The sequence below is a fragment of the Camellia sinensis genome, chromosome 13 (genome assembly GCF_055761805.1).
Source record: "Camellia sinensis isolate YWXY chromosome 13, ASM5576180v1, whole genome shotgun sequence".
Classification (NCBI taxonomy): Eukaryota; Viridiplantae; Streptophyta; class Magnoliopsida; order Ericales; family Theaceae; genus Camellia; species Camellia sinensis.
The window spans coordinates 111,324,283-111,345,995 of NC_138973.1; the positions used below are offsets into that span (position 1 = coordinate 111,324,283).

Genomic DNA, 21,713 nt, shown 5'->3' on the forward strand with positions numbered 1-21,713 from the left:
ATCTGAACCATCATATTGTAGGGTTTGTTAAATAGATCATCCATGCAAAAAATCAAATTGATTGGAAATCTATAACTTTATAACAATAGTACATTTGTTTTTAAAAAATAAACGGTTAACATTATCTCGATAATTTTTATAAAACAATTTGAATCTGATCATAGGGTTACGGATTTCTGATTAACTTGATTTTTTGTATGGAAGATATACTCGATGAACTCTACATTATGAACGGTTCCAATCATCGAAAACGACTCAGAAAAAGCCCTCACGGGCTCACAACAAATCGCTGTAGGTCCAGTCGCAATTGCTTTCTTGTGAGTCCATCTTTATTTACATCGTGTTTAAAAAAAAGAATTACAATAATTTACACTTTTGACGATTAAATTTCGCTACTAAAAGGAATTTAGTCATCAAAAGCGATATTTTTGGCGACTATAAAATGTATTAGTTGGCATTGGTTTAGGATATAACTACTAGATTTTTTTAGTCGAGATATATTACTTATTGGTGACTAAAAAAGTTTTAGTCTCTAAGGGCCTGTTTGGTAACGTTTACGTTTTCAGTTTATATTTACAAAAATTTTATAAACTGATTTTTGTTTATTTTTAGAAAAAGATAAACTACAAACGCATTTGGTTTAGACAAAATGTTTAAAAAAATTAAAAAATATAAAAAAAGTGAGAAATGGCAAGTGGTGGTGGGTGATGGTGGTGGCGGTGGTGGTGGCGAGTGGGTGGTGGGTGATGGTGATGGTGGCGGGTGATGGGTGGTGGTGGTGGTGGTGGCGGGTGATGGGTGGTAGTGGCAGGTGGGTGGTGGTGGCGGGTAGGTGGTAGGTGATGGTGGTGGTGGTGGTGGTGGTGGTGGTAGTGGGTGGGTGGCGGGTGGTGGTGGTCGGTGGGTGGTGGTGGCCGGTGGGTGGTGGTGGCGAGTGGGTGGTGGGTGATGGTGGTGGTGGTGGTGGTGGTGGTGGTGGTAGTGGTGGGTGGTGGTGGCGGGTGGGTGGTGATGAGTGGTGGTGGTAGCGACGCGGGTGGCGGGTGGGTGGTGTGGGTGGTGGGTAGGGATGACAATATGAACCCGGCCCGACGGGGACCCGGACAGCCCCGTCCCAATAAATAGGGTTTTCTCCGAAAATTATTCACCATAGGGTCGTGGCCAGTATTGAAAAATACATCCCCGGTGATTTTCGGGCTGGGGAGGGGGATAAGCTCCTAAACCCCGGCCCCGAAATTTCCCCGAATTTTCCTCGCTAATACCTGTGTTGGTGTTTAGTTGTATTATAATAAAGAAATAAATATCTAGTGTAATAGTGTATCATTATATCTATCTGACTCACTAGTTGTATTATAATAAATATCTAGTGTAATAGTGTATCATTTATATCTGTCTGTCTGACTCACTCACTCTCTCTCAACACTCCAACTCTGTCGTGCTTCTCTCTCACTCTCTCTCTCTCAACTCTATCACTCTCCCATTCTTCTCACTCACTCTCTCGTTCTTCTCTCTCAACTCTCTCACTCTCACAGTCGCCGTGTCCCACTACCATCGCTGGCCCCGACCTCCCTCTCTCTTCTCCTCACCTCGGTTTCGTCTCTCTCTATTCCTCATGGCCACCGCCACCACCACCACCGTAGACGGTCCGTCTCTCTCTCACCACCACCGAACCCACCGCCACAGCCACTGTCGATCTCGCCACAGCCACGGTCTCTCAGATCTGTTATATCTCTCTCTCGCTTTGATCTGATTGTTGGTACATCTGTTTTTTTTTCGAATTTTTTTTTTAATTTAAATCTGTTGATGATGATGAAAACATATATATATATATATATATATTTTTCAGATTGTTTTTTTTTTAAAAAAAATTAAATCTATTGATGATGATGAAAACATATATATATTTTTTTTCAGATTATTTTTTTTTTAATTTAAATCTATTGATGATGATTGTTGGTACTCAGATATGTTATGTTGATTTGTTGTTCTTGAACAAAATAAAAAAAACAAAAAAAACCTCGGGGATTTTTCGGGGTCGGGGAAACCCGATCCCCGTTGGGGACGGGGACGGGGGGTGATGAGTTTCCCCGCCGAGGATCGAGGACGGGAACGGGGATATTTTAACCTTCGGGGATCGGGGACCGGGGACGGGGAGTGTGGTCCTCGGCCCCGCCCCGGCCCGTTGCCATTCCTAGTGGTGGGGCGGTAGCGGTGGCGGTGGTAGTAGCGGGTGGTGGGTAGTGGCGGCGGATGGGTGGCAGGTGGTGGTAGGTGGCGGTAGGGGGTGGTGGTGGTGGTGGCAGGTGGGTGGTGGTGGGGGGTGGGTGGTGGTAGCGGAAGAAGGTGGTGGAAAATGGTGGCGGGTGGTGGCTAGTGTTGGGTGGTAAAAAAAAAAAAAAAACTCAAAACTCAAAACGGAAACACATTTTTTGAGTTTACATTTTTTGGCCAAATTTATAAACTGAGACCACTGATTTATAAATCAAAAATTTATCAAACAAGTTTTTATTTGAGTTTTTAAAATTTTTGTAAATATAAACTGAAAACTGAAAACGTAAGTGTTACCAAGCGGCACCTAAATATTCCATAATAGGTGACTAAAAAAGTATTAGTCACTGTTAGTGTAGATTTTAGGCTACTAAATTTATTTTTAGTTGTCATATAATATTTTTTGGCCACAAAAGGAAATTTAGTTGCCAAATAACAATCATATTTTATGGTTACTCTTTGGCGACCAAACAATTTTGTTGATAAATATTAAGTTTTGGTGACTAAAAAAAAAACTTAGTCATTATATATTCATTTTTTCTGATAAAAAAAAATTAGTCACCAAATTAATATTTTTGACACTTAATATTTTAGTCACCGTTGATTAAGCTTTGGCAGCAAAATGTTTCACTCCCCAATTATTACCAGTTGCCGACAAAAAACCAAATTTGTCGCCAAAGGTGTGTAAATTTTAGAGGGAAATTATTTGATATTGGCGCTCTCTGTTTAGACAAAAACAGATTATTCTCCCTCGCACACAGATTCTCCTTCACCACCAAACCTCACCCCACCTCACCTCACCGCACCGCAGACCACCGTCGCTCACCGTACGTCGCACACCGCCGCCGCCGTAAATCACCACCGCCACCACCGCAGATCACAGGTTCTCTCTCTGTCTCTGGATTTCGATCTCTCTCTCTCTCTCTCTCTTCCTCTATTTCCCCCTTTCTGACTGTTGCTCTAGGGTTTTATATGCTTGATTCAGTTTAATTTCCTGTTGATTTGTGAAATGGGTTTGGCTGTTGTGGTTTGATTTCTGAAGTTCTATGGGTTTGATGTCCTAAATATGGGTTTGATTTTAGTCGTTTGATACATTTCCCCCTCTTTTTCCGTTCTCTGTCATTAGTTTCAAAGCCCTAATCCATTGATTGTGTATGTCTTTGCATGTATGGCTACTCCTTGATTGTGTATGTATTCAAAGCCCTAATCCATTGTTTGAAAGCATTGAGGTTGACAATAAGAATTTTTTATGGCACATGTTAATGGGGTCTTAATTTTGAAGAAATCTTCTGTTTAAATATTGATGGTTCCAATTGGCAGACCAAAGGTGCCAAAAGAGACTGATATCCTTTCTGAAAACTGTCTCTAAATAGATGAACTATTGTTCCCTCAAAACATTCACTTCTTTTGAATGTTGCATCACATGTTCACATGTAAAGATCTACAATATATAAAATAAATAAATAAAAAAGGAAAGTGTAAAAGATCTACAAGATTGATGATAAGACATAAAATTGATACAAGTATGATAGATTTGCTGCGTCTTGACACATAATTGAAGGATACAATCTTTATTTAATTATATGCATAATGTATCGCATGACCTATGGTCACTATCTAACAACAAATTTAGATTTCATGCCAATGGCACATTTAAAGGGGTTTGTAAGGACAAATTTAACTTCATATGCATGCATACATATATTTATGTGCAAAGATTTAAATATTTTGCTGTTATATTCAATTTATTAATAAAATTATACATTATATATCAATCTCATTCTCTTTGTGATGAATTAGGAATTCCACATAATCTCCCTCCCTTAGCATTTAGTATCATTTCAACTATACGATTCAATTAAATTCTCTCAACAGTGAACTAAACCATCTTGGGAAGATTTGGGATTTGCATTGCTTTTATTTATTCCCCCATCTTCTTTAACTTTAATAAAGCCAATGATTATGACTTGCAAGGTAGTGAAATGGGCCATTCCCAAAGAAAAAGCCAAATCAGCATGCAATCAATGAACACTTGCAGTGTCCCTTCAAATTAAAGGACCACTCACTAGCTCCCTGTTTTTTTGGGGTAAGCGCCAGACTGCCTGTTAGTGGCATCAGATTAGTATTATTGATAAATTCAATATTTTTTCTATATATATATATATATGTATATATTAATTTAATTAACTGTATAATTCTTTAGATAGTGAAATTATGAAAAAAGATACATATAGCTGATCAATTAGACATTTTAAAATATTATTCTCACTCCACTATTATGTTGTTTCTGATCATTTTGATATGCAGGTGTTTTATGTTTTAGAGTAAGCAATGGCAATGGTGAAAGTTTGGAAGACTAGGAACTTAGCTAAACTATATTCAAATCATCAATTGGAAATTTTTGCTTAGCTGTTTTTTTCTTCTTACTTACTCTTTTGTGCAAATTTACCCAGGTGACTATTATTATTGATGGCTTGTGGCAGCGGCTAACCCACCAAGCTGGTATGGCATTGGTTTGTTTTGATAAGAGCAGAGTTGGAATAATAATTTGTTTTGATAATACTTTATTATTGATGGCTTGTGGCAGCAGCTAACCAACCAAATGAATTTTTTCATTTAATTTAATGTTGATTTAATCACTTTTGCATATTAGTTATGAATAATACTTTTTACCACACTTGTTATTTGAAATTAACGGGGTAGAAGAGAAAGAGCTGGATTTCTCAGAATTTTACAAGAAATCGCACAACATTCTTCCACATTTGCTGCTGCGGCACGTGCTCGTGATCAACAGATGGATGCAATGAGAGCTGAGATGGAGGCTCTTCGTGAGGAGTGGCAACGAGATCATGAAGAGTTGATGAGGGAGAGAGAGGAGCGCAAGAGAGATGAGGGAGAGAGTGGAGTTGATGAAACAAGCCAAAGATGGGAAAAAAACTCGGGAGGCACAACAACTCAATCATTTGAACAACATGGTCTCACGGCTCACAAGCCTCTTGCAGCCTTGAGATGGTCATTCTACTATTTGGTAAGAACATTTTTATTCATATGATACTAAAATTTATAGAAAAATTCAAATATTGACATTATTGTTTTGAAAAGTCAGAAAAAGAGTTTTGGGACTTGAAAATCTCCCCAATGTAGATGGATTGACATTATTGTGTGATCCATTTTAGAGTTCACTCTCTCTCTCTCTCTCTCACACACACACACACACATATACAGGCTGTTGGGATTGAACAGCCATGATCATTAATTCATAGTGCTTCATGATATTGTTTTGTATAAACATTTTGTTTTGAGCTATAACTGGCAGCCTTGTTTGTTGCATTTGAACAAAGATTATATACATTGTGATGAAAAAGGAGTGGATAAATTGAAAATTCTTAGAAATATTAGTGGCGATAGAATGAATTTTGAAATTTGTTTGGATAAGAAAATTGAAACGAAAAGGAATGGGAGCACTGCATAATGTTTAGTTGTCTGAATACTTGTCTCTTTGAATTTACATTTTTCTTTGTTAACTTTTGTTTTTATGTTTCTGACCTGATTCTTTATACTCATTCCTAGATTTCTATTGGCTAACAACATTCCTAGTTTGTAGAATGTTGCCTCCTTTTTCGGTGCAAAGTGTAGTCTTGTTAGAGGCCACTATAAATGAATACAAAAGAGAAACTATGAGAACTGCTTTTAGTCAAGGTAGAATATGAGGGAAAAAATAAGACCTATCATTTTGAATGACTCAAATATGCACTAAAATGCGAATGCCACACATTAAATGAAGTTAGCACATATATAAGGCTTTGTACTCATCAACTGTCCGTTAAATCTCTATTTATATAGGGAGCACCCAAATGAATGCCTATTAGCCAAGTCAATGAAATATTATTTTGATACTATATACATCGTGGCATCTCATCTAGATTAATCAAGACAATAGACTACTGCAAATGAAGATAAGCTAAAGCCTTTGTTGTATTACACCTAGAACAACATTCCACACCTGAAATTCCAGCAAACGGAAAATTTTAAAAATACATCTAAATGGACATCTTTTCTGGTTCATCACATGAAATAGAATGAGAGTCCTTGAAACAGTAAATGATAGTTAGGGTTGCAACACTGGTACACTTCGTGACTACTCAAACAAGGGCAATGATCCCTCTCACATATAAAAATAGTTAGAGGAACCATTGAGATGAAATACAAATTACAACACAATAAAAGAGAGAGCAATCATGTATGCATGCTTACACAGAATACCTATACGTGCATACTTGTAATGTGAAAATTGAATTGCCAAAGGAAAAAGTTTTCAATCAACAAATCCACATCTCACTAATGCAAACAATCCATCACCAAAATCAGATTGTGAAGGTAGTAAAGAACCTTAATTGGCAGATGATTTAGAGGCCCAAAAAACATAATTAGAATCCAATGATGGGTTAGCCTTTCATTAAATATGTCACTGGTAATGGTCAATCTACTTTTCATTTGTAATTTAATTTTTTTATCATTTTATGCTGCCAAAAAAAAAAACCTCTTAATTGAACAAAGATGAAATTAACTTTAACCCATTATTAAAATTCTTAGAATTGAACAAATCATGGATCAACATGCAATAAAAGAGGGAAATAAAAAATCTAAATGTGACTTTCAAATAAAAGCTAGCAGCCTCATTTTGAATAGAATCACTATTATGCAAGAAAGGCACAATTTTTTTTTAAAATTTTTAATTTTTAATTTTTTTTAAATTTTAAATTTTCTATAAATTACATTAATATAGTTCTTTTTGAAAAGCAAAGAAAAATCAACATTTTACTACTATGGTTGCACAGAGTCCTAACAAGTTGAAAAAGAAAAAAAAGAAAAATTAAGGCAATTGGATCAACAACTTTCTCCTTCACAGTTTTCAGAATTCAAAAGTTAGAGAGAGGGAGAGAGAGCGAAATAGGTAACACCTGGAAACTAGAAAAAACATATGAAGGAAAAGAAAGAGCCAAGAAAAGTGTACCCAACAATAAAAGATAGATTCATGAACTCACATGAAAGAGAGAGAGACAATGAAACTTCTCAAACTGAAACTTGAAATATTAGTGCATGCCCTGTTTTTGGCTCTACTTTACAACATAGTACTCTGCTTTGATTAATCAAAAGTTTCTGAAACTTCAAATATTTTCCACTTCTCTGATAATACAAAACAACCCAATTCAAAAACCTACTTTACATATAAAAATTCTATGCTTCTCTCTCTCTAATTCTCTACCATATGCTTATATATGACATAAACCCACCTCTGTAAAGCCCACCAACCATCATCAAAAACCTTACCAATTTCAACTCTGATTTACATTGTATCATTACCACCCAAGACCCTCATTCATTGAACTCTTACCTAGCAAAAAGAATAATTCAAATGAGGAGTTGTAAAGGAAGAGCACTGCTAAGTGACAATTTGAAGACATTTAAGATGCCTTGACAATTCATTGAACACTCTAATAACCAAGTTTAAAGTTTCATTAAACTCTCTACTAGCTAGAAGTTTAAAGCTTATTTGTCCAAAGAGCAATTTCTTTATCCAAACGCATTGTAAGTCTAAAAATTCATTGAACTAGCTATTGAAATGGAAATAAAAATGTATATATGAAACTAGGTTTTACCGTGCTTTACTATCTCCTTTTTGTAACAAAAATTCAGTTTTAGATGTTGATTCAGCAACACTAACAGAATTTCCCCTTTTGTTTGGTTGCTGCCCTTGTTTTAACATAAATATTTATGTAGTCTTAAAGTGAATGTATATGTATTTACTTGCTGCATGTATTAATTTATACATTTGGTAGTTTAGGAGATTTGAGTTTTTATTTATTTATACATTTATCAATTGACATCTAATCATGTTCAACATTTTTACTCAAATGCTCAAGGCTATATGAAAATAATACATGATGCTTTAAAAATCGTGATTGGCTTTGTCTTGTGGTTGGCATGTTTTTTTGGTTCATTTGAGTGTCAGGGGAAATAGTAGGTGTCTTTGTCTTGGTGTACTTGGGCTACTACGGGGCTGCAATTAGTGGCAGTGGTAGACTTGATCTAATTGATTTGTTTGTTCTATCTGTTTAATCTTGTCCATTGAATTTGTGAGGCAGACTTTGGGAACATTAGTTGGTTGTCTTTTTGCTCTGCTTGTGGTTGAGTATAGGTTGGTTTATAAATGCCTTTCTATGTTGGCATGTGGTTTTGTTTTAAATGTTCACAATGGCTGATGCATATAGTGGCTGCTTTACTTGAATTGAAGCAAAAGTGGCTGCTCAGGTGGTTTCTAGTGTGGCTCAAAGGGATATTACAGACGGCATGGAGTTAGCATACATATAGCTGAAAATGGATATAGCAAAGTTATTACAGACTGGAATGTTTCCCCAATGGATATAGCAAAGCAGTTAAAATAAGCAAGGTATGTGTAGATTCTGGAATTGAAGGGGTTTCCAAACAAGGGTACATGCTCTAAGATTTTATTGTTTAGCAAAAAAAAAAAATTTCCCAAGTTTTTTGTTTTTGTTTTTGGCCATCTATATTTACTTGTTTAATTTGTTTCATCAGGCATATTACTTTCACCTGAACTTGTAGACAGATATTGAATTCTCTGTTATGAAGGTTAAGCCCTTGGAATTTAACTAAGAAAGTAGTAAAAATAACAACAAACAATTATGAGAACAATTTTAATAGAGCTATGTGTCATGACCCGAATCCGCCACTATAGGTTAGGATCATAACCGGCCAGTAATCATAAAACTACCTATGGCCTTAGACAAAAATCCAATAATATATAATAATAGGGTGCCAAAAGCGGATGCAAAATAATAAATTTTTGTCCAATGAGCTGTGTTTATGTGGCATAACAAAAACATTTCCCATATATAATAACTCACACCACAGATAATTACAGAATACATATTCCAAGATCATTCAGTCATCCCTTGATAACTTATAATATTTACATATACTGTAACACTTCCAAAATAATTACAATAAACTAACTCCAAACACTAGTACAATGTAATATAAATAAAATAATAAGCTTTCATTAATTAAAGTTAATATACAAAATGTGACACATGCGATATACATTCATAAATTGTTCATCCTGAATCTACAGCATGTGTTACAAGAGATAATAAGAAATGAAAGCTAAACAGATATTCATATGTCCTAATGGTTTGCATCTTTCCAAGACCGTCCTTGGTTACAACAAAAAGAGTCATAAGCTCAATACAAATAAAGCCTTAGGCTTGTGAAAAGTAAATACAAAATAAGCAGGAATTGAGCCTTCAGCTCCACAGTCCTCCCAAGCTAAGTCTTTGGTAGAGGCATGTCATCAGCACCTGAAAATGTTTTTCTCAGGTATGGTGAGCCAAAGCCCAGTAGAGACAGTTTAGCACAGTATATGAATCTTAACAAAGATATAAGTATGATATGCATATACAATGCCCATAATAAAATCATTCGTACTTTTACAAGATCATTATATATGTCAAGTTTCATATCTCAAGCCATTCTATCTTAATTTATTTCATGACAATTCATTTTACCTCAATCCATGAGTCAAGTCCATTATTATCCAGACAATCCAACTAAGGCTACAACTCAGTGGTTTTCTACCCAATACAATCATTACACAAACACTTCAAATTTGTCATTTTACGAAAATTTCGTTCGCAGGGAATCAACACTCATGTATACACACACGGTTTTTGGGATTTTCATCCTGGATACATAGGCCAACTTAATTCAATGGAGTCCATCTCCTTTCTTCTCCCAAACATGGAGTACATCTCCTTTTCTCCTCCCAAACATCATACATATACAATGCATTAAAAACACAGCCATATTCAATGACAACCGATAAAAGATTAGTTTCAATTCGCCTAATCCTCATACAATTTCTACAACAATCATAACTATCCTCCACTGATAGCCTAAAACAGATATTTCTAAACAGATATACAATCTCCAAAACAGATAAACTATCCAAATTCTCATAGGTGAGAGATAACAAGCATCCAATCCCACCATTTACATAAACATCTATCCAATTTCACATTTCTAATACTAATTACAATTATTTATACAAAATAATTAATCGAGACATTTTAGGGCAAAACTCTCATTTCTTCCAAATCTAATCTGTGTCAAAATCAACAAATTTAACACAACACATCCTCATATCTACACCCACAACCATTCTCAATACCTTCATTTGAAAACTCCTTTTTGATTTTAAATCAAAACCCTCGGTTTGTTTGAAATCCTTCATAGGAGAGTGTAGAAAGTCCCTACCTCAAAGTTAAAAGACGAGCAAAGCAAGGAGAAAACTTCAAAGACGTCGAAACCGACTTTTGTTCGGATCAAAATGGAGCTCTTGAGATGGATCTAGGTGAAAATGTAGAGAAAATGTGAGTTTTGGAGAGAGGCTCTAGATTTAGGGTTTTGAAAGGAAAAGAGATGAACAAGTGATGTAGAAGGAGACTGCTGCGAACTGATACACACACAGTCCGCTCGAGCGCAAGAAGTGATGTACGAGCATCCGACACAATATGTTGTTCCGCTCGAGCGACACTCGAGCGCAGAATGCACTCTTAGTAGTTCTGCAAATAACAGACCAATGCTCGAGCACAAGAAGGGCCACTCGAGCTGAGCCCGCTCGAGCGCAGAAAGAACCGCTCGAGCATAGAATACACTCTCCCAGTAGTTTTGCAGACCTACAAAAGTATTGAGAGTTCACAAAGCCTGCTCAAGTGCAAGAAGTGCCGCCTGAGAGGAGCAAAATTCTAGGCAGCAAGAGTTTGGAGACTAAGCAACCAACCTGTCCCAAACGCAACCACAACAATCCAATAGCCAAATTTAAGGAGGTACGAAGGAAGCAAAATGTGAATAACTACATGAAACCATGAAACCCGAGTCCGGAATACAACAAAGGTCGGGTCAAAATCGGAATCGCTATAACCTCCCCCCCTTAAGCAATTTCGTCTTCGACATTTCAAATCAAGTTTTAAAGTTATGCTTAAACAAATTACCATAATGATCATCAATCAATTCCATCATCATGACCTATTCCCCGGTCATCCATTCTCATAAACAAGATGAACAATTTCTTAGTATTGAATATACAATTCACATTTTTCAAAACATATGCAATGTTCACATTAAACCTGTGTTTCCAAAACATATATAACATATATACAACGTTTTCATATTTTCAAAACATATACAATGCTTTTATATTTCATTAACATAATTAAAATTCCAATATATGTTCAAATATCAACAAATAAGTCTGGATACTTCTCATGGACTTCCAACTCACGTTCCCAAGTTGCTTTCTTAACCCCGTGATGTTTTCACAATACCTTAACCAAGGAAATTGTGTTGCCTCGCAAGACTTGGTCCCGAGTATCCAAGACTCTCACCGGTCTCTCCTCATACGAGGCATACTCATCTACCTCTAAGTCGGTTCAATCCAATGTGTGCGATGGATCCGGCTCATACTTCCGAAGCATGCTAATATGAAACACATCATGAATCCTGAAAAGCTATGGCGGCAAGGCTAAACGATAAACTACTTCTTCAATTCGCTCAAAAAGGTCCAATGAATTGAGGGGACAACTTCCTACTCTTTCCAAATTTCATCAAACCTCTCCTAGGTGATATCTTCAAGAAGACATGGTCTTCTACCTCAAAAAACAAGGTTTCCTCCTACGGTCGGCATAACTTTCTGACGACTTTGGGCAGTAACCAACTTCTTATGGATAAGTGCAACTTTCTCCGTCGTTTCCTGGATTGACTCTGGACCCAACATTGGTGCATTACCCACCTCTGCCCAACACACAGAAGATCTACACGGTCGGTCATACAAGGCTTCAAATGGTGTTATGCCAATACTTGACTAGAAGCTATTATTATAGGTAAATTCCACTAAGGGCAAATGCCTCTCCCACGAACCCTTAAAGTCAAGGACACAACCCCGAAGTATATCCTTAAGGATTTGAATAGTACGCTCGGACTGCCTATTAGTCTGAGGATGATACGCAGTGCTAAAAGTCAATCTTGTGCCCAAGGCACTCTGTAGGCTATGCCATAGCCGAGCTGTAAAATGCGAATCTCTGTCCAAAACAATCGTCAATGGGACCCTGTGTAACCTCACTATGTCCCTAATGTAAAGGTCGGCAAGATAATCTACCGAGTCACTGACACGCATAGGTATAAAGTGCGTCGACTTAGTCAACCGGTCAACTACCACCCAAATGGCATCACTACCCCGTTGAGTCCTTGGAAGGCCCACAACAAAATCCATCGTGACATGTTCCTACTTCCACTCGGCTACATGCAAGGGTTACAATAAACCCGCTGGCCTCTGTTGCTCGGCCTTCACTTGCTGACAAGTAAGGCACCTTGACACAAACGCGGCCACATCTTTCTTCATCCCCCTCCACCAAAACTGGCGACAAAGGTCGTGATACATCTTTGTGCCTCCTGGATGCACCAAAGGCGTGAATGGTGAAACTCTCGAAGTATCTCTTCTCGGCAAGACTCTAGCACGAAGAGACGGTCAAGATATCTAACACTCGAGTCGGAGTACATGTTCAAGCTTCTTTCTACCTTCCCACTGGAAATCTTCTCTCGGAGGGATTCTATCTCAAGGTCACCTTTCTGTGCTTCTATCACTCGGTTCATAAGTATAGGTTGTTCAACTACCGCAAATAAGGTTGCAGACTCAAGGGACTCGCCATGTTGCAAGTCAAACTCTCCAATAGCACCCAACATCTCCCATCCCGGATGGCAATACAAGCCACATTGCTAATAGATTTCCTACTCAATGCATCGGCCACAACATTGGCCTTTCTCGAATGATAATGTAATTCAAAGTCATAGTCCTCTATGAATTCCATCCTCCGCCACTGTCTCAGATTCAAGTCTTTCTGTGTAAACAGATACTTTAGACTCTTGTGATCAGAAAATACTTCAAACTTCTCACCATACAGATAATGCTTCCAAATCTTTAAGGCAAAAATCACAGCCGCTAATTGTTGGTCATGAGTAGGGTAGTTCCTCTTATGTGCTTTCAACTGCCGCGAATCATAGGCTACTGCCTTCCCTTTTTGCATTAATACAAAACCCAAACCTTCCCGTGAGGCATCACAATACACTGAATAGCCCAAACCTCTCTTTAGAATAATTAAAACTGGAGCAGTAGTAAGTCTAACCTTAAATTTTTGAAAAGATTTCTCACAAGTCTCACTCCACATGAAACTTGATCCCTTTTCTCGTTAGTCTAGTCAATGGTGAGGCTAGCTTAGAGAAATCCTTCACAAATTTACGTAGTACCCGGCCAACCCCAAAAAACACAAATCTCGAAAGCATTCTTAGGTGGTTTCTAATCTTGTACTGCCTCTATCTTGGATGAATCTACAGTCACCCTTTACCCGGATATCACATGGTTTAAGAACTTAACTTCTTTCAACAAGAATTCACACTTCCCAAACTTAGTATACAGTTTATAGGCTCTAAGCAACTCAAGTACCACTTGCAAGTGTTCCTTGTGCTTCTCCTTAGAGGGTGAGTAAATCAAGATGCCATCCACAAAATGGTCTAGGAACTCACGGAAGATCCGGTTCATCAAATCCATAAACACGGTGCATTGGTTAGTCTAAAGGGCATCATTAGAAACTCGTAATGGCCATACCGCGTACGGAATGCCGTTTTCGGGATATCCTTCTCCATTACTCTCAACTGGTGATAACCCGATCTCAGGCAACAAGACCCCTTCAACTGATCAAACCAATCAACTATACAAGGCATCGGGTACTTGTTCTTAACGGTTACCTGGTTCAACTTCCGGTAATCTATACAAAGTCGCAACGCACCATTTTTCTTTCTGGTAAAAAGAGCCGGTGCTCCCTAAGGCGAAGTATTAGGGCGGATAAAACCCTTCTCCAACAATTTATGGAGTTGAATCTTCAACTCACTCAGCTTAGCGGGTGCAAACCTATACCGTGCCATAGAAATCGATGTCGTGCCAGGCACTAAATCAATAGAAAACTCGATCTCTCGGTGAGGTGGTAAACTAGTAAGATCTCTGGAAAAACATTCGAGTATTCGCAAACTATCCTTGGCAACTCAACTCGGACTTCATCACACTCAGTACTCAAGAAGTTGGCAAGAAGGCAACTAAGCTTACTCTGCCTACGCGGATCATACACTGATGGTAAGTCTCTATCCACCCGGTCCCCCAAGAAATAAAAGCAATCATCGCTCAAGGTATATACAGTAACTCTCTGACGGTAGCAGTCTATAACAGTCCGATATGATGACAACCAGTCAATTTCCAAAATAATATAAAAAACTAGACATGCCAATCAACACAAATGCAAAAGGAAGATGGCAACCGACAACCTCTATGTCACAACCCCGACACCTCTGCTTCAAAGCAATTTCACCACCAATAAGTGATTCTACACAGATAAGAGATGCTAACTGAGCCAACTCTAACCCCAAATTCGATGCAAATGCAGACGAAATAAATGAATGGGATGCACTGGTATTAATCAACACATTAGCAACTGAATTGCAAAACAAGAAGGTACCTCTCACTACCGAAGGCGCGGGTACAAAATCTGGCGCGGTAACAGCATACACATGCCCTGTAGGTCTCTACTCAATCTGCTCACCCCTCGGAGCATAAGCTTGATGTACTGACTGAGCCGAAGAGGCTCATTGATTGGCCCTCGAGGCCTGTGCTGACTGTGTAGGTTGGTGGCTCTGTGTCTGCCTCGAACCAGATGCATTGGGTGTGCCATCCAATTGAGGGCAAAATCTGTTCATGTGTCCGGCCTATCTATATTGATAACAAGTGAGCGGCTGCCCTCTCCTTTGACTCTGGCTTTGAGAACTAGCCGAAGACGATGCAAACCGTTGCCTTCCTCTCTACGGGCAAGCTGGAGACTTGTGGTCTAACTGACTACACTTGTAACAAGTGAAATCTCCATGACCACATCTCCCAGAATCCGAACTCGGCACTGGAAAGGTAGACCTCGACTGTGCTACTTGGGACTGTTGGGGGTTAGAACCCCTCTGCTTCCTACTGTCCCCCTGAACATCCTGACTCCTCTTGGAGCCCCTCATCCTCTCCTCCATTTGCATTACGGTCTCAAGATGAGCCGCCGCTTCCATAAGGCGTTCGTAATCTCTAATTATTGACCCGGCCACTTTGAACATTAGCTTGGTCCTCAACCTCTTCTCAAACTCCAAAAAACGGTACTCCTCAGTCGCCACGAGTTTTGGTGCGAACCTCGATAAGCTAGTAAATGTAGCCTCAAACTCAGCCACATGAGTGTTCAACTGCACCAACTTGGAGAATTGATCTCTCAACTTCTCCCTAATAGTGGTAGGTAGAAATTTATCCTGGAAGGCGCTGACAAAATCATTCAAAGTCACCCCAATGCGCCCACGTGTATACTTTCACCACTGACTCGCATCTTCTTTCAACTGGAAAGATGCCAAAGTCACTCACAACTGGTTGTCCTCGATGCCAAGCATCTCGAACGTTTTCACTATCTGCTCTAGCCACTCATCTGTCTTCAGTGACTCATGGGGATCACCTAAAAATTCATCCGGATTCGACTGGAAAAACTCCCACTTCAAGGAAGACGGCCCCGCCTCAGCTACTTAGGCCTGGATTTGATTCTTAGCCTTGAAAATGTCCATAGACTCCCGCAATGCTCCGGTCATTTTTCGGGCTAAGGCGCTCATGGCTTGTTGACCAATTGGTTCAACCACATTGGCCTGACCAACTCCTTTTTCCTGTGTCGGAATTTCATCTGGTAAAGGCACCTTATGCCTCCTAGGCCTACCACGCCTACCATCACCACGTCTACGTCCTGACATCCTAATGAAGGTAACAGAATCGATTAACACATTTACCAATGTGCCAAAGTTAACTCACTTGCATCCTAAAGCAGTGGACAACAATAATTCACTCCACTTTAGCGTATAGTCACGTAAACAAATACGAATTTCCTTCCTAGATAATGACCGTCCTATGGCGTTGCCAGAGTTCTGATTAGAAACAACAGTGATCGAGTGCTCTTCTAACAAGACTTTTAGAAACCCGTAGACCAATATCCTAGGAATTAAATCCCATACCTATATAATCACATAAGCAATGTTATCATGTAAGCACACCGTATATACTAAAATCTCTATCAAGCAAGACAAAACCATTGTGGTACTAACCACTTCTCACGTACTTAAAGTATTCAAACCCGGTACGCTTTGATACCAAGTTAGAACGCCCCCAAAATAATCACAATAAACCAACTCCAAACACTAGTACAATATGATATAAATAAAATAATAAACAGAGTTAATATACAAAAGGTGACCCATGCGATATACATTCATAAATCGTTCATCCTGAATTTACAGCATGTGCTACAAGAGGTAATAAGAAATGGAAGCTAAGCAGATATTCATATGCCCTAATGGTTTACATCTTTCCAAGATCGTGCTTGGTTACAACAAAATGAGTCATAAGTTCAATTCAAATAAAGCCTTAGGCTTGTGAAAAGTAAATACAAAATAAGCAAGAATTGAGCCTTTAGCTTCACAGTCCTCCCAAGCTAAGTCTTTGGCGGAGGCATATCATCAGCACTTGAAAATGTTTTTTCCAACTAGGGTGAGGCAAAGCCCAGTAGAGACAATCTATCATAGTATATGAATCTTAACAAAGATACAAGTATGGTATGCATATACAATGCCCATAATAAAATCATTCGTACTTTTACAAGATTATCATATGCCAAGTTGCGTATCTCAAGCCATTTTATCTTAATTCATTTCATGACAATTCATTTCACCTCAATCTATGAGTCAAGTCCATTATTATCCAGACAATCCAATTGAGGCTACAACTCAGTGGTTCTCTAACCAATATAATCGTTACACAAATACTTCAAATTTGTCATTTTACGAAAATTTCGTTCGTGGGAATCGACACCCATGTATACATGCGTGGTTTTCGGGACTTTCACTCTGGACACACATGCCAACTTAATTCAATGGAGTCTATTCCCTTTGTTCTCCCAAACATGGAGTACATTCCATTTATCTTCCCAAACTTCATACATATACAATGTATTAAAAATACAGCCATATTCAATGTCAACTGATAAAAGATTAGTTTTAATTCACCTAATCCTCATGTAATTTCTATAACAATCATAGCTATCGATAGCCCAAAAACAGATGTTTCTAAACAGATATACAATCTCCAAAATGGATAAACTATCCAAATTTCTATAGATGAGAGATAACAAGCATCAAACCCCACCATTTATATAAACATCTATCCAATTTCATATTTCCAATACTAATTACAATTATTTATACAAAATAATTAATTGAGACATTTTAGGTCAAAACTCTCATTTCTTCCAAATCCAATCCTCGTGTCAAAATCAATAAATTTAACGCAACACATCCTTATATCTACACCTACAACCATTCTCAATACCTTCATTTGAAAACCCCTCTTTTGATTTTCAGCTAAAACCCTAGGTTTGTTTGAAATCCTCAGCATCACAACATTATCTACACAATTAACAAATAACTAAGTTAAAAATTATAGGAGAGTGTAGAAAGTCCCTACCTCAAAGTTAGAAGACAAGCAAAGCAAGGAGAAAACTTCAAAGACGCCGGAACCGACTTTTGTTCGGATCAAAATGGAGCTCTTGAGATGCTCTACTTTTTTCCCAAAGACACTAGGGTAGAGAAACCAACGGATCTAGGTAAAAATGTAGAGAGAAGGTGAGTTTTAGAGAGAGAGGCTCTAGATCTAGGGTTTTGGAAGGAAAAGAGATAAAAAAGTGATGTAGAAGGAGGCTACTGTAAACTGATATACGCACAGTCCGCTCGGGTGCAAGAAGTGACGCTCGACCGCAGAATGCACTCTCCTAGTAGTTTCGTAGATAACAAACCAACACTCGAGCGCAAGAAAGGCCACTTGAGCTGAGCCCGCTCGAGCGTAGAATACACTCACCTAGTAGTTTTGCAGACCTGCAAAAGTACTGAGAGTTCACAAAGCCCGTTCGAAGGAGCAAAACTCTGGGCAATAAGAGTTTGGAAACTAAGCAACCAACCTGTCCTAAACGCAACCACAACAATCCAATAGCCAAATTTAAGGAGATACAAGGGAAGAAAAATGTGAATAACTATATGAAACCAGGAAACCTGAGTACGGGATACAACAAGGGTCAGGTCAAAACTAGAATCGCTATATATATGGTCAAGTGACCGACAAAAAAGAGACAGAAACTTAAAAGAGTAAATTAAAAGCCTCGTGCGTGAGGCGACCTTGGTTAGCTTCACAAAACTCAGTTTCCTTTCTCATCTCCACTAAGGCTGGAGTTGGACATCCCTCTACTCATCTACATACATATAAATATGAAGTGAGCGATAGCCTAGTGAATAATACCAGAGTAAAGAGGTCATAAGAATGAGACTCTTAGATAGATAAATCTTACTCATGTGTAACTCATATAGGTTATTATCAAAATAAAACGACCTTAGGTCCAAACATTTATTTATAAACTGACCTCAGGCATATACACTTGACCATTGGTCTTTCGAATAGGGTCCATCATTTCCATATTCACATTCATGCGCATGTTCAAAATCATGATCATGTTCACAATCGTGTTCATATTCAAAACGACTTTTGGTCTAATCAATTCCTTATTCAAAATGACCTTTGGTCCATTTAAACAACCATACAAAACGACTTTCGGTTCAATTAACATATATAAGATGACCTTAGGTCCATCTTATCAAACATTCTAAACAGCCTTAAGCCCATTCTGTGTCCTTGTCAAGTATACCAAACGACCTCGGGCCCATTTTATATTCTCATCAAACATACTAAACGGCCTTGAGCCCATTTTGTATTCATACAAAACGACCTTTGGTCCAATCTTATAGTTTCATACTTATCAATCACCTTTACGAATTAGACAGATAGAATACTCATGCATAGTACAAATTCATAAGTTTAGAAACTTACCACATAGGTAACATTTAGAAAATAATACATACACAAAACTATCTTTACTAAGATATTACTTACTGTGGTAAGATGGTTGAATCGTCCTTGCAGTTGACCCTACATAATTCACAACACATTGGGTCATAATACAATTCAATCCGTTCTTTAGTTTGCTTAATTTTCTTAGTCTTCTTTCTAGTTCTTTAATTCATTTAGAATGCTTAATGCGTGCCTAAGAATGCTTAGAAATGAAAGAGAACGAAATTGGAACATAAAACTACTTTTCAAAATTTCCTGAAATAGGCACTTCGCTCGAGTGTAGCATTGGTTGCTCCAACGAACCCCTTGGTCTACAAAAGTATTGGATGGTTCATTTTTATGCTCAAGCCAACAATCCATCACTCGAGCGGTCCTTCGCTCAAGCTACCTTTTGGTCGCTCGAGCCAATGCTTACAGTCTGCAAAAATATTGGATGCCTTCGATGTGCGCTCGAGTGGTAACTTCACCGCTCGAGTGATGCGGTCGAATTCTGGGATTTCCAGAACCCTATGTGAGCTTCAAAACACATGTTCAAAAGGTGTAGGCTTGCCTATTAAGCACTAAGCTTCAACCATATAACCCTAAACATGAGTTCAATAATCAATTTACAAAATTGAAGCTCAAAACATCATGAATTCATCATGTATGCTCATTTTAACCCAATTTCTTTTCTAAAACTCTTTACACATGAAATTCAAGTTCATAGCCTCATGGATTATAAATGCATGTACACAATAACTCCCTTTTTTACTTAAACAACTTAGTTCATGCTCTAAAATGAAGAACTATAACAAATTTACACATGCATGCACACATTGATCCTAATCTCTACATGTTCAACTCAATTCTTACATTTATTTACATACTCTTTTTGAATTCACATAATTGTGAACTTAAACTCATGAATTAGAGTTCAATTATTTACCTAGAGCTTTTATTATCACTTGTATTAGTAGATTCTTGAGCTATTCTTCACAATCCTCAATTCCTTTGAGCAAATCTTCAAAGATGATCTCCCTCTCTCTCTAGAATGGCTGGCTCACTCTCTAAAATGGCTCTCCTCATATTTTTGAGTGTTAAAAAATGAGTCTAAACACTTGGATTAACCTATATATATGCTTGACTAATCAAAATGGCTAATCAAGGTTTAGTGCTAATTAATCAAGGCTCAAGTTTAATTGAATTTAATCTAATTATTTTGATCTAAATCAATTTTTAATTAAATTTCACTGCATGCTCTAAAAATTATGCTGATCATAATAATACAGTCAATTTTGATTTATGTCGCCTCTATAGCCTTAAATTTCAAATTATAATAGGAAATAGAACACATTTTCTTACAGTGGATAGATATAAATTCAAAAACACATATAATCACATAAGTAGCACCCAAAATCATATTAAGCACATAATCACAAGCATAATTAAAGGTTAACAGTATAACATAGAACAGGGTTATCACACTATGTTTCTTATTTTTTTTTTAAATTGTGCCTCTTTTTAAAAAATATTTTTTTTTAATAATAATTGGCACCAACAATAGCCACGAGATGGCGTGCGGCCGTCTCACTAGTATATTTATATATGTCAATGACAGGGAGATTTCAGGCGAGGGTGTAGGACGAGTCTTCCCATTATTGAACACCGATGACGCAATAGGAAATATCAAGATAGGTGCTTGGGAAGAAGGGATATTTAAGAGGATTTGGGGTCAGCCCAAAACCCTCTTCCTTCGATTCTGGATCAAATGCTGCAGCATGACAGGTAGAGATGCAAAGACTTTAGATCCGAGATGGTGATTACTTTTGGCATGAAACATATTACTATTGGCGTGGTGTAGATTACTAGTGGATGTCTTTTTTTTGTGTATGGACAATATGGTTTTTGTGTGATTCTTTGTTTATATGGAATTATTATTTTGGGTTGGATTATATTTGGTCTGTATAGAATTTTACATTAAAAGACCAAATTTTGGATGGTTGAAAGTGAAATAGAAATAGGCATATGTATTGTTTTGGCAACTAAACGTTTAGTAGCCAAAAAAAAAAAGTGCAGTTGGCGACTAACCAATTGGTAGCCAAAAAGGAAATTAGTACTTTTAGCGATTAAATATTTGGTAGTTAGAAAGAAACCAAAGGTTTTTAGCGACTAAAGATTTAGTAGCAAAAAATATGAGACTTTAGGCGATTAAATAGTTTAGTAGCTAAAAGAAAATAAGACGAAAATAAATTTGTTTTTGGCGACTAAATATTTAGTAGCCAAAAATAAATGAGACTTTGGGCAACTAAATAGTTAGTAGCCAAAAAAAAAAAAA

The 21,713-nt window shown here is 37.7% G+C and overlaps 1 pseudogene across 1 annotated transcript in view; it reads left to right on the forward strand.

Annotated features, from left to right (window-relative positions):
* Positions 1-3,005: 3,005 nt before the first annotated feature.
* Positions 3,006-21,713, forward strand: part of LOC114264136 (palmitoyl-acyl carrier protein thioesterase, chloroplastic-like) — a 41,330-nt pseudogene continuing 22,622 nt past the window's right edge. The window contains exons 1-5 of the transcript XR_014349404.1: positions 3,006-3,151; positions 4,243-4,354; positions 4,576-5,296; positions 8,564-8,719; positions 20,997-21,163. The product of XR_014349404.1 is annotated as a palmitoyl-acyl carrier protein thioesterase, chloroplastic-like (transcript). The remainder of the gene's footprint in view (positions 3,152-4,242; positions 4,355-4,575; positions 5,297-8,563; positions 8,720-20,996; positions 21,164-21,713) is intronic.